Source organism: Aptenodytes forsteri, unplaced genomic scaffold (assembly GCF_000699145.1).
Source record: "Aptenodytes forsteri isolate BGI_AS27 unplaced genomic scaffold, ASM69914v1 Scaffold278, whole genome shotgun sequence".
Lineage (NCBI taxonomy): Eukaryota > Metazoa > Chordata > Aves > Sphenisciformes > Spheniscidae > Aptenodytes > Aptenodytes forsteri.
The window spans coordinates 2,323,985-2,336,391 of record NW_008795907.1 but is presented as its reverse complement, the minus strand read 5'-3'; positions in this window follow the sequence as shown (position 1 = coordinate 2,336,391).

Genomic DNA, 12,407 nt, shown 5'->3' with positions numbered 1-12,407 from the left:
CCAGCTGTCACTCGCCTTAGCATCTGCCCAGGGTACAGGGCTAGGGGGACCTTTGGTGTCATTCAGTAATGCCATCTTTACTCTATGGGCTCTTAAGAGCTGGGATTACCTCTTTCATTTGTATGCATTTGATACTTTTAAAAATAGTATCCCAATTTTCTATGTGGGTTTTTCCCACCCAAAAATATAGTTTGTTGCATTTAATGCAAATATATTTGTCTAATCTGAAATAGCAACAACTGCTTTTCTGTATGAAAGAAAGTAAATGTTGGCAAAACCTGCGCTTACTATAGCAGATTTCTGCCCTACCTTGCTAATGCCAACTATTTAACTTCCAAAACACTCTAAGGTGCACAGTGTCATTTAAGTCATCTCTAAATGATACTAAAATAGCCAAGAGTTCTCCTATCTCATCATTCTTTGAATAGTTGACTACTAGCATCTCAAGACTGAAATATATTTCTGTAAAACCTTTTTAAGCTGTCTGTAATGGTGCATAAACTGAGAAGTAACGTTCTCAGGATTTACATGAAAACCCCCTGTGTTATGGTACATTGTCTCTGAGTTATAAGGTTTTATAGCAGATTTTTAGTGTATTCTGATACTTAAAGGTGTTCAACTATATTCTGTGACAACTTTTTGGACACATTAAATCTCTACTTTTTCATATCTTAGAAACTCCCGTGGATCTGTCACTCCTGAGAAGCCAGCTTGAAATCAGCTCTTTAAAGAGGCTGCAGAGCCTGTGCAGCTGCTCATGCTGCTTTGCATCATGAGCAGAATAGCCCTGACACACGCACCTTCATTCTGTTACACGGATGTAAGTGCACGTGGTATTCTCAGTACTATGGTATCAAGTACCTCTCTGGTACAGAAATCGCTACTGATGAGGCCTGGGTCATCAAGCCAGAGACAATGAAATACCTTTTTTTTTCCTACTGGCTCCATTAATGTTCCTTTATAAACTTCTAATGCACCTAATTGTTCAGTGTCCAAGTTCCGCCCAAAAGGCTCCATTGACATGTCCCTTGTCTTCATGTTGTATTTATTGCAATTTCACCTCCCTGAAGATAAAACAAAGACTTTATGCTCCTTTTGGGAAATGGGAGATGAAGGCAGGCTGCCAATGCTTGCTGAACAAAGTGTGCCTAAGGTGGCAGCCTTGGCTCTGAGGCTACAGCTGCTCTGCCTTTCAGGCAGGCCTAAATGCATGAGCAAACTAAAATTCATCTCATGTCCTCACTGAGTAGAAATATGCATGTGGTAATGCAAGTGAAAGGAGACTCAGGTCTGTGACACATGGTAGTGCAGATTAAGAAGACTAACAGCTCGCTCTACTATCCTATCTCATCCTATGCATATCCTTTCTGTGTTAGTAGCAGCATCATGTTAGGCCAACAAGTCAACCATCCATTTTTTCTGGAAAGTTTCCTAGGTATAAAAACAACTAGGATTTGTAGGTAGCAAAGCTCAGGGTCCCCTTTTGCACCTTGGATTCCCAGAACTGAGTCAAGACATGCAACAGGTTTGTTTTTCAGCCTGCTCTCTGGCTTAGTCTGCTAAAGAAAGGATGGATGTATGGTCAGTAATGTTGCCACTGTGATTTGAATCAGGACAGGGTTAGCAACAAAAAACATGCTGTCACCTCAGGCGTGCTCTTTAATCCAGTTCCTGCAGGCCTCTGAACAAACTGTGTTACACCAGAATACCTCATTGTGTTTGAAGTGGACATCAGGTGCCACTGAGTTTAATGAGCTATACTGAGTTTTACAAACAAGCATAAAGACTAGAGAGTTGACAAGCAAAGATACATCCCACAAAGCAGATTGACACACGTGGTCATTTTGAGGTTGTGCAGATATATAAGGCTAAAAATGGAGCAAAGGAGTACAGATCTAATACTCATAAGTATGAAACGTCAATTTTCAATGAGGCAATGAAGACATGAGAATAACTCATGGCATCTAGGTTTTAAAGCACAATTTATGAAAATAAATAAAGGCAGTTGACTGAGCGGTGAAAGTTACAATTTGTATGTTATGGTGTGCTGCTCTTTGATTTAGGACCAGATGCTAATACTTACATTAAGTAAAAGAACTCAGGGAGATGTCCAATGTAGGATTCAGTGGGATATTTTTGTATTAAGGTACCAACAAATGAGAGTGACAAAGTCTGTTGGTTAAGGTACAATTCTTGATTGGAAAGACTGGTGTTTGATGATAAAGGGTAGTTAAACTCATAAGCTTTTATAGTGGTGATAAAAGCTAAAATAGTACACAAGGAGTGATTTTGTTCTCAGATTCTTGTAATATGGCTAGCTGCCAAACTCCTTGCAGAAGTGGTGCTGGCAAGGTGTGTTCTCTTCTGCAAAGCAAAGCCCAGGTCTGAGCTGGCAAATGCCTGATTCACATACAGTCTTTGAATGTATTGAACAAAAAGCAGCTATAAGAAATTGCTTGCTGTAATCCAAACTCAGCTGAAAGGCTAATCTGATTCAAATTTGACTACTTCCCATAGCCAGTTTTTGAAAATGTCTTTTACTGTTAATTCATTGTCTTTAAATATTTCTTGAATAACTTTGTTGCCTTTGAAGAAATCTTTGATCTCATGAATCGAAAATATAACTGGCAATATAAAAATAGAAAAGCTTATGATGTTTTTATTAATATAAGTTTACTCAATAACTTTGAATGCTGCTGTTCCAGTCAGGGAAGGAAATATGATGCCAGTGCAGCTGTGTCTCCTTTTTCTCCATGGATGTTTTTTCTTCCTCTATAGCAATTGCTGAAAGCTAGAGTTCCTGCTTGTCCCAATTCCCTCTCCTCTTCTTGCATCTTCCATCAGCTACCAAACACACCACATCATCCCACCACCTTCTTTCAATGGATTTCTCTCATATCTCCTCCTTTTTCATCGCATTGAACTTAAATTTCTCATCTGCATTTCTTATTATGTTCTCTTTTTGTTCCTTTAGTCTGCTGCATTCCCTCCATTCTGCCCATGGTGGCAGCCTCAGTGCCCTCTTTGCTAATATCTTTCTTTTTATACCAGATGCTACCCAGAAGCACCCCTCTTTCTCATGTTCTATGTGGTGATATTAAAGAACTTTACTAACAAATGGAAATTCCTCCTTAAAAAATAGACAAGGAAAAAATGGCATTTTTTGGCTGGCCACTAGAGCATTGTGAGCTCAAATTGTGTTTTTGACTAAGCAAGCCACCTTGCTCTCCCAAATGCCTTTGTTGTTGCCAGTATTCCTGGTGCACAGGCTGGTTTCACCTGTGAAAACAGGAGCAGAGTAAAGGGATGAAGGGAGACCTGCAAAGCAGACGTGCTCCATGAATTGCCATTGGCTCCATGTCTGTCTTCCTGAACTATGCTCTGTAAGATGCGTAACTTAAGCACTGTCTCTGTGTTTCAAGGGAGCCTGAAGAATTTTGGCACCCAGTCCCTTTTAAATCCCCAAAGTACTGACAGCCTAACTCCTTTGGCAATTAGGATTGACCATTGTGGTTGTTAATATCTGTAGAGGATGGAACGAGTTTGCAACGTCCTCAGACCATCTAACTCTTACTCACCTAAGTCGGAGGTTAGGACAGTCTCTACTCTGGGTCCTCCACAAGTGGACCACAGCCAAGCGCGGTGTCGTTCCAGGCAGCCACTCTCCATTTCAGAGCTGAGTATTGCTGTGGTGGGTGTGAGTGAGCAGAGGTTGCTGCAGCCCTGGGCCTTGGTTTGTGATTCTGTGCGGTGCCACTCAGAGCCATTTCTCTGTTCAGCATCAGGGGTCCCGCTGCAGCTGGTCTGACGAGTGCCATGGGAAGTCAGTTCAATAGATAAGATGTGTGAAGTTTTCATGTTGCATGAAGGTTGGCAAGGCAACTTCTGGTAAAGGTTAAAAGAGAGGGAGGGAGAGATACAGAGACAAGAGGAAGGTGTTGAACAAATTATTAGTGGACTTGAGCCCAGGATATATATGGGGAAGTCCAAACAGCAAGTTGGAAATGAATCTTAGACACTGCCGAAACCTTACTCCTCCTCCAGCGCAGTGGTGATGGGGATATGAGAACATCCAGCAGAAGTGGGCCATGCCCCTGCTGTGGATCCACCTAAACAGGAACCTGCCCATTGAGAACCAGCAAGACCTCAGGTAGCCTAAAAGCTCCTTCACCTTGGTGGGGATTTGGCCCATTTGTCGGCTCTGAGATTTGCAGTAGAGGACAAAAGTGGTGGGGAAACACCTATTCCCTCTCCCACCAACATTTCCTAAACACAGGTCCTTTCCCCTCAGGGACTGGGGCCTGTTTGTTGCAAGATGGGAAGGGAGGTCTGTGACCTGATGGACGGGAGCAGGGAGGGGGCAGAGGACTCATGTTTCAGCCATCCTCCTGATGAAAAAAAAAAAAAAAATCCAAAAAAGGTGTTGTTACAACCCAGGGAGGAAACTATTCTAACAAAGCAAGCCTTGAGCGGGAAAACGTTCACACATTCTGGGGTTGTAGGTCACCCAGCTTATGTAGAATAAAACATTAGATCCTGCTTACACGATCTGGGCTGAGAAACCAGTGGGGCTAAAAGATAAAAAAAAAAAAAAAATCCAAAAAAGGTGTTGTTACAACCCAGGGAGGAAACTATTCTAACAAAGCAAGCCTTGAGCGGGAAAACGTTCACACATTCTGGGGTTGTAGGTCACCCAGCTTATGTAGAATAAAACATTAGATCCTGCTTACACGATCTGGGCTGAGAAACCAGTGGGGCTGGAAATGTTAGAAACAGGTTATAAAGATATAAAAGGAAGAGTCCAGAGGAAAGAAACTTCTTCCCATTCATCACCCTTCCAGACATAGGAGCCACATGGACACTGTCCTGGAACAGGGATGGGGACTGAGGGCGTGCAGGACATGGTCAAGGCATTGCACAACAGGCTGCAAACTCCCCGTTTAGGCCTACTGCGGCTGCGTGTCGCTGTCTGCTGTGGTCCAGAGTTAATTTAACCATATTTATATCTGAGTGTCCTAAAGTACAATTAGCCTTCCTTTTCTCTGTGGCTTTCTTTTTGAAAGGGGGAAGGAGAGGGGCAGAAAAGGAGGAAAAGGATCTCCCATGCTAAGGCTGAATTTTTTAACAAAATTTAATTTTCTGGCCTGTTTTCTGGGAGCCAGTGAATGAATCACAATTAGCTCTGCCGCAGGCTAAGGGGGCTCAGCGGCTGAGTCATGACAGACTAAAGGGAGTGATACATCAGGAGCAAAATCAATGCTGGCCAGCCTTGAGTGCTACAGCAGAGGAGCACCAATAAACAGCTGCCAGGGACCATTCACTTTCTGTGACGCTCTTCCATTTTGCTACATTAGTTATGGTTTCCAACAATGACCTCTCTTGACTCAAGGGATTTTTTTAGGAGAAATATCTCTATTTAAATTTCATGCATTGCAAGTCTACTCAAATTCTGTCAGAGGTTAGTTCTACATTTGACTGACTTGCTTTAAACAAAAATAGTCCTGGAAAATTAACCCCTTCTTTGCTACGCCTCCGTCTTGTGAGTAAATAGGTAGCTAATGCTAGGAAAGGAATGAAGCTTTTCATGGGAGTCATGATGCCAGGAGAAAGCAGTCCTCACTTTTCAGGGCTTACACAGGTGATACAAAAAAGTAGTAATGGCTGTAAATAAAAAGGCTAATCAATTGTTGGGAAAACTGAGGATGTCTTAACCTACACCATGTTTAATTTGCTTAAATAAACAATCTTCCCACACAGTAGTCAAGACTGGTGGAGGATCTGGAGGAGAGGCATTTACCAAACCAGAGACTGGCATAGTTCAGAAATGTGTTAAAAATGAAGTAGCAATTGGTGTCGGTGGATCCACTGTAGATGCACATGAATGTGCTTCCATGCTTATTTCTGATATATGCTTCCCTGTTCCTGGAGTTAGAGATTTCTGTAGTGTGTTGGCTTTTGTGGAGCCCAGTTAACAGTGCCCATTAACTTCAATAAACTGCAGCTTTAGTCTTCCAAAGAATCTTGCACGTTTCTGCTATCCCACGGATATGAGAACAAAAGCTCTGATATCTTTATGTTTTACTTCAATAGCTTGGCAAGAAGTAATATATTAATGTCTGACAGTTTTAGATCACTTGAGGACACAAGAAAGAGGCCAAAAATCAGTGGTGATGCTTGCAATCCATTCCTCTATTGGTTAAACGAGCACTTCGGTTTTGTTTGCTCCTACATTTGACAGACTGTGAAATTACTCTCTCACTGTTTATAGGGCAAATGAAGAGCTTAATACTGTTTGGGTGTGTTGAAATATCTGCACTACAAAAGAAGACTGGGTTTTCAAGAGCTTCCCATGGAAATGTCTCTGAAGTAATTTATACATCTCTCACAATTGCATATTTTCCTTTCCTTTGGTTTTACATGTGAAGAGAAAACAGGAGCTTGTTTCTTGTGTCTCTGCTTCCTGTAAATGCCAGAGTCATTGTGTCATCCTGACTGAAAAAAGATGCTGTAATATTAATTTACCTGTGTTTTTAAAAAGAAGTTACGTTTAAAAAGGAAACAAAACCATTTTAAGTTCATACAATTGTTTTTGGTTTTGTTTTCCAGAAAGCCTAAGCCTTTCTGCTGCAGTTCAATTAATTCCCACCATGGATGCCACCAGAAGGCTGAAATAAGGAAAGCACTAATATACTCACCATCCTGAGAAAAAGCATCTAAAGGCCTTTACTGCCCTGCTGTCATGTTGCAAATACACACTGAATGCACCACCAGGCTCTGCATCCTCTTTGCCTGCCCAGGGTTTTGGCTGCTTGTCTGCAAGATTAGCTCTGATGTGGTGCAGGTGACTTTGGACCTACCTCATCGCTATGGACTTGTCTGATGCTCATGGGACTCTTGGCTGACCCTTGTTACCAGCACCCAACCCGCTCTGCCCTTCTTGCTTGGGCACAACAGGACTGCACCAGGTTGAGGAGGGCACTGCCCTGCTGCTTTGCTGATGCCTGCAGCTCCCAGCTCATCTTTGCAGATCAGCCCACTGACACATGGTAAGATTGTGTAATTATACTCAAATAGACTAGTATTTTCTTAAGAAATTCTCTAATATTTTAAAAATTTTGCTCTGTGCATTAAATCCATACCTGAAAGAAGTGGTAAATCAAGTATTCCAACCTGCAAAGGAGCCTTTTTTCTACAGTGCACATGCTAGTGCATGCAAGGGTAGCCAGCTGTAGACTGCACTGCTTCTTACTGTCTTCTGCCTATGAAGTTGGCTCATGTAGCCACAAAGCCAAATGTGCAGGCTGCTATCTTTAGGGAGAACAGTGAATCCTACCTGACTTACGCCTGGCTCCAAAGTCCATTGAAATAATTAGAAATGTCTTGTGGATTGTCTGTGAGCAGTCCTACAGACCGCATTTACTGCAGTAACTTATGTACTACATTGTACTCTTGAGCCAAGACAGTATTTCAGTGCCTACTGCTCCAGGGGGGTCCTTTGGTTAACTTGTTCCTCTGTCAAACCCTTACCAAACATGTCGGTGTAGACATTTTAGGGAGGTTTTTGACCAAATGTGGCAAGAAATCTGTTGTGCTTATTGTCTGTATTTGCTTATTGTTTGTACTTGCGTGGAGCATCTAAGGTAATCAAGCTTTCTTTTAGCCCTTCACATTACTGAACAGCAAAAAATACCCACACCAAGGTAAGTGACATTCAGCGTTAGGCTCTGTCTGAATAGCTTTTCAAAGTCAGTGTTATAATCTTGTAATCCAAACAAATAATCAAAGTAAAAATCATCTTTCTGTAATTGCTAATCTGAAATACTCAGCCAAAACGCTCTTCTATCAATTTCAGCAAGGGGGTAGATGGTTTTCAAAGGTGTTTAAACTTTTTAAATCAAGGTGGGTTTGGTTTTGCTTTTGGGTTGGGGGTGGGAGCGGGGGGAAGGTTTGTTGTTGTTCTGTTTTATTTTACAATACTTAGATCTTTGCATGAGGTAAACTTGCAGCTACTAACAGGAAAGTCAAAGACTTTGTTAGAGCAGGAAATAGTCCTTTTAGTTCCACCTGCAAAGGCACCTTTTAATGTGGCTGCTGAATTCGATTCATCAGAAGTAAAGGCTAATCCTCCCCTTGACATTTACGGAGTTGGTTGATTATTTCTCTTCTGAACCATCCATGTAGAGCATTGCAGGTTTTTATAAATTCTTTCGTGGAAATGCTTAATATTAAGAGGTTTTTCCAATTCCTAATTTAAGCTCTGCACATTAATAATTGAAAGCTTACAAGGTGAAGCAAAAAAAAAAAAAAAAAAAAAAGACACATCAAACCTGGCAGAGCATACTGGGAGAAAAAAAAACAGAGACAAAAACATTTTAACTGCAGTGGCCAAAATTCTCTTGACCATCATAAAACCACTTCCTAACATTAGCTGAAGGCTAATGTGGCAGGAGGGCGAGCTGGAGACCAGTGCAGCAGCTGGTATTCATGCAGGGCTATGTGCTGACTTTATTACAATACTTACGCTACACACAGAGGTGGAACTGAACGAGGGGACCCAACATGTATTCTCTGCTCAAGAAAAACCTTTTCATTCCTTCTACAACTTACACAATTTATTTGGATTTACTTTTTAATTGTTTTGGAAGTACTCTATCCCTATGAGAAGAGTGCCTATGAAAGGGAAATAGTTACTAGTATATATAGATAAATGCATATGTGCATATATATATGTTTTATATTAGAATAACAGTAGTAGCTAACAGACCCATGAGAGGTCAGAGTCTCACTATATGTAGACTCTAGCTTGAGTAGGAATTAGTCACTGTACAACAGAGTTGACAACTCTATAAAGACAGACAAAAGAATAATTTCTGTCCCTATTTTTAGGGAAATTGATGCAAAGCAAACATAAGGACTCAGATTTCTGTATGGTACAGATCTTTAAAGGCCTTGAAAAGGGATCAAATTTTCAAATTAGTTCTCTCCTTTTGAAAATCTGGGCATAGGTGTTGTACTGCAGGTACTAGATTTAAAGGTTTTCTTTAAATCCTGGCCCATATCTAACGTCAGCCAGGCTCTCTGTAGGAAAACAAACAAGCAAACTCCCATCGCAGAGCTTACACCTCTAAAATCTCTCCAGTGGTGCTGCTGCGACCCAGAAACAGGCATCTATGGTGGACCTTCTGGGTCATCATGTCTAGCCCTCTGCTACTGCCATCAATCCCTGCTAATCCCATCTACAAGCTTATCAGGCCTCATCTTAAAACTAAACAGATTCCTAGTGGCAAAGCTGTTACCATTTTCTCCTCCTTCTGTTATCTCAGAGGAGGTGGCTAAAGAAAAATCTAGTTTCAATCTTGAATTTATCTGTGGTTTATTCATACTTATTTATGCTTTGTCAGTGTTGTCCTTTAGCATAGATAGCTCTTCTCCTTCCCTTATGTTTACCCTCCTTCTTTCCCAGCCCCTATGTTGAATTTACCGGCAGCAAGTTCAGTCTTGGCTTTGCAAGGTTACATGAGCCTTATTCATGTACTCTCTTATCAGCTAACCTCGCCACAGCCCATGTTATTCTAAGAGCCCTTCTCCACATCTGTTGCAGATTGAGTAAGTCTTTCCTCAGTTGGGGTGATCAGGCCCAGATACGGTGTTTCAGATGACTTCTTATTCAGGCACTCCCTTCAGAAGTGAGAGATCGAAGTTCAGTTCCCTTCTCTGAGTCTGTGAATCTGAATGGTTATTTCACATAAACTAGAGACCAAACCATAAGGTATTCTGACCTGGTTATATTTTCAATCACTCAATATTTTTCAATACTATTTCATTCACTAGAAGAAATTAAATGTTAAAATGGAGTGGCACTATCCCATAGCACTGCTGAGAGTCTTAAGCATTAGGCTACAAAGTCATTCTCTTTCCTTTCCTGTGTCAGTAGTATCATAACTGAGGAGAGCCTCACCTCTCCTCCCTGCAAGACATAAACCCTGAAACTGTCTGGAGAGCTTCCTGGTAGATGTGTCCTCCTTTTCCCTCAAGCAGAGGCAGGAACTTAACCCGGCCCTCCCTATTCCAAGGAAAAGACAGATGCCGCATCAAAGTAAACAGCTTTTTCTAGGTTTAATGGTGTCAAGAATAACTGAAAATTGAAAGCTTCAGATCAGTCTGGACTGTTTTTTGTTTAACTTCGGTTAGGCCTGATGCACTGGGGAAAAAAAAGGTGGGAAAAAGAATGACCAGTGCTGCGTCCGTAGCAGTTTGCCCCCTAACAGCCACTGGAGAAGACTGACTTTTTGCTCATTTGCAGGCTGCTTGATCCCTTTAAGTACAGATAAATGGGTGTGAACAAAGATGAAACACAGCTTCAACATTCATACAGTGGAACAATGCAGCCATTTGTTAAGAGGGCTTGTAGCTGGTTAAACACAAATGGCTGGAGTCAGCTCATGTGGTTCACATTCTCTTATTACACAGCCTTGTTGCAGTAGGCACAACTTACTGTTTTCACACAAATTGATTCCATGATGACAAACTAGAGATATTGTTCACTTTGATCAGTGAGAAGGCCAGAAGATTTTGAAACGCTATTCCTTTTTTTAGGTTTTGTAATACTTTCCCCTACAAAGTTAGCACCAGAGAAGTAATAGCACAAGGTCAAAGTTAAACTTGTTATATGAAAATTACACTTGGTAATGATCTGAACTTTAAAAAATATCTGCTTCCCATTTCAGAAATGAGACAGCTCAATTCCTTCCTACGTTTCATTTGTTTTAAGGCAGAGAATGGAAATGGTATCAGTTTTTCTGCCAGCATATTAAAACATGTTTTTATTAACAAGTAATTACCTTGAGTCTTGGAAAGCATTAGCAGCAGCAGCAGCAGAAAATACTTCTGGAAAGCTGAAAAATGTATTTCAGATTCCTTTGAATAAAAATGTAAAACTGCTCCAGCAGGATATTTCCCTTCCCTGAGCATAAGATGGGACAATTTTATATAGGTTCTACAGCTGACAGCTATTTTAAATCTCATTTTGAACTCAAGTAATCTGTGAAGTGAATGCTCATCTGGGTGAAAAGACACCCTGTACTTTTTTTGAGACAAAACAAGTACAAAATACCTGAAAGCTTAACAAATTCAAGTGAAATTCAGAGGGAAGTCCACATTTGAGACTTATGTGGAATCGTTTTATTTCCAGTTTTGGACTAGTATGGATCAGCAGGGAAGGGGGGAGGTTGACCTTCCCTATGGTAATTTTTCCAGGGCAGTCTGCTATGTGGATAGTTATAGCCATGTAAAGGTGCCAGTGGATTAGAAAAAAAGTCATTCGTACACAAGACTTATATGTGACGTGACTAAATGAAGTGATCATCTAGCTTGTCAAAAAGAAAATTGAGAAGCGACTTTATTACACTGCATAAACACGGTGAAATGAGGGAGAATACCATGTGCTGATGAACTCTCTGGTCTTGCAAAGGAGGACAAAGCAAAAATAATAGTTGGAAGCTAAAGTCAGATAAAAATCCATTAGAAATGTTTTTTTTCCAGTGAGAGTGACTGGGACAATCTACTGAGGGATGCAGTGGATTCTGCATCTCTGATGGAGGCTGCTTCTCTGAGTCGTGGTTGCCTTTGTGAAAGACACAATGTCCTGAGCTCAGAACAGGGTGAGTGTAAGTGTAATAGCCTGAAAATAAACAGGATACTGACTGGACATGAGGCAGTCCCTCTTGGTCTTAAACACTCAAAGTGTTACATCTTAAGTTTAATTAAGCACATAGCCTCCATTCCTGCAGCTGAGTTCAATAAGCTGTTGTGGCAAATGTGTTCTTAAAATGCAGTGACAGGATTATGGCTGTAAGCAGCTGGAGGTCAGTTCTTTGGAGAAGGTCTTAAAAATAATGGCTGGGATTTCCAGGAGGCCCACTTGGATCATGTGGCAGAATATCAGGCAATATTCGGAAGACTCTCCTGGGGAGAGGGGTCTCCCCAGATTGCCTCGAGGAGCCAAAAAAATGAAGGAGGTTGACATACAGTAATGGTGTTGGTGAACAGTGCTAAAAGTTCTCTTCAGCGAAAACTGAAGGGCAGGGGTAGGGATGGAGGCATGGCTGATTGTGTGCAAGGGTTGTCAGGGAGGCCCGTACCTTCCAGCGAAGTTTACCAAATCAAGCAACTTGGTAAAGGCCAAGTCATTTGGAGGCATCGTTTCAAGCCAGAAGCCAGCGTAGAGTGCCTGTGAAAGGAATCTGAACAGGACAGTGCTTTGAAGCCTGTCCTCTTTGCTGCCATTCATATTGCTGTTGAGACTGTAGGCACTGTGCAGGCTTCTTCCCACTGCCTTGGGAATGTTTTAAAGCCTCAGGGGGGGAGAAAAATCCAAACCACCTGTCCTTTCATTTTTCTTTTTTCAA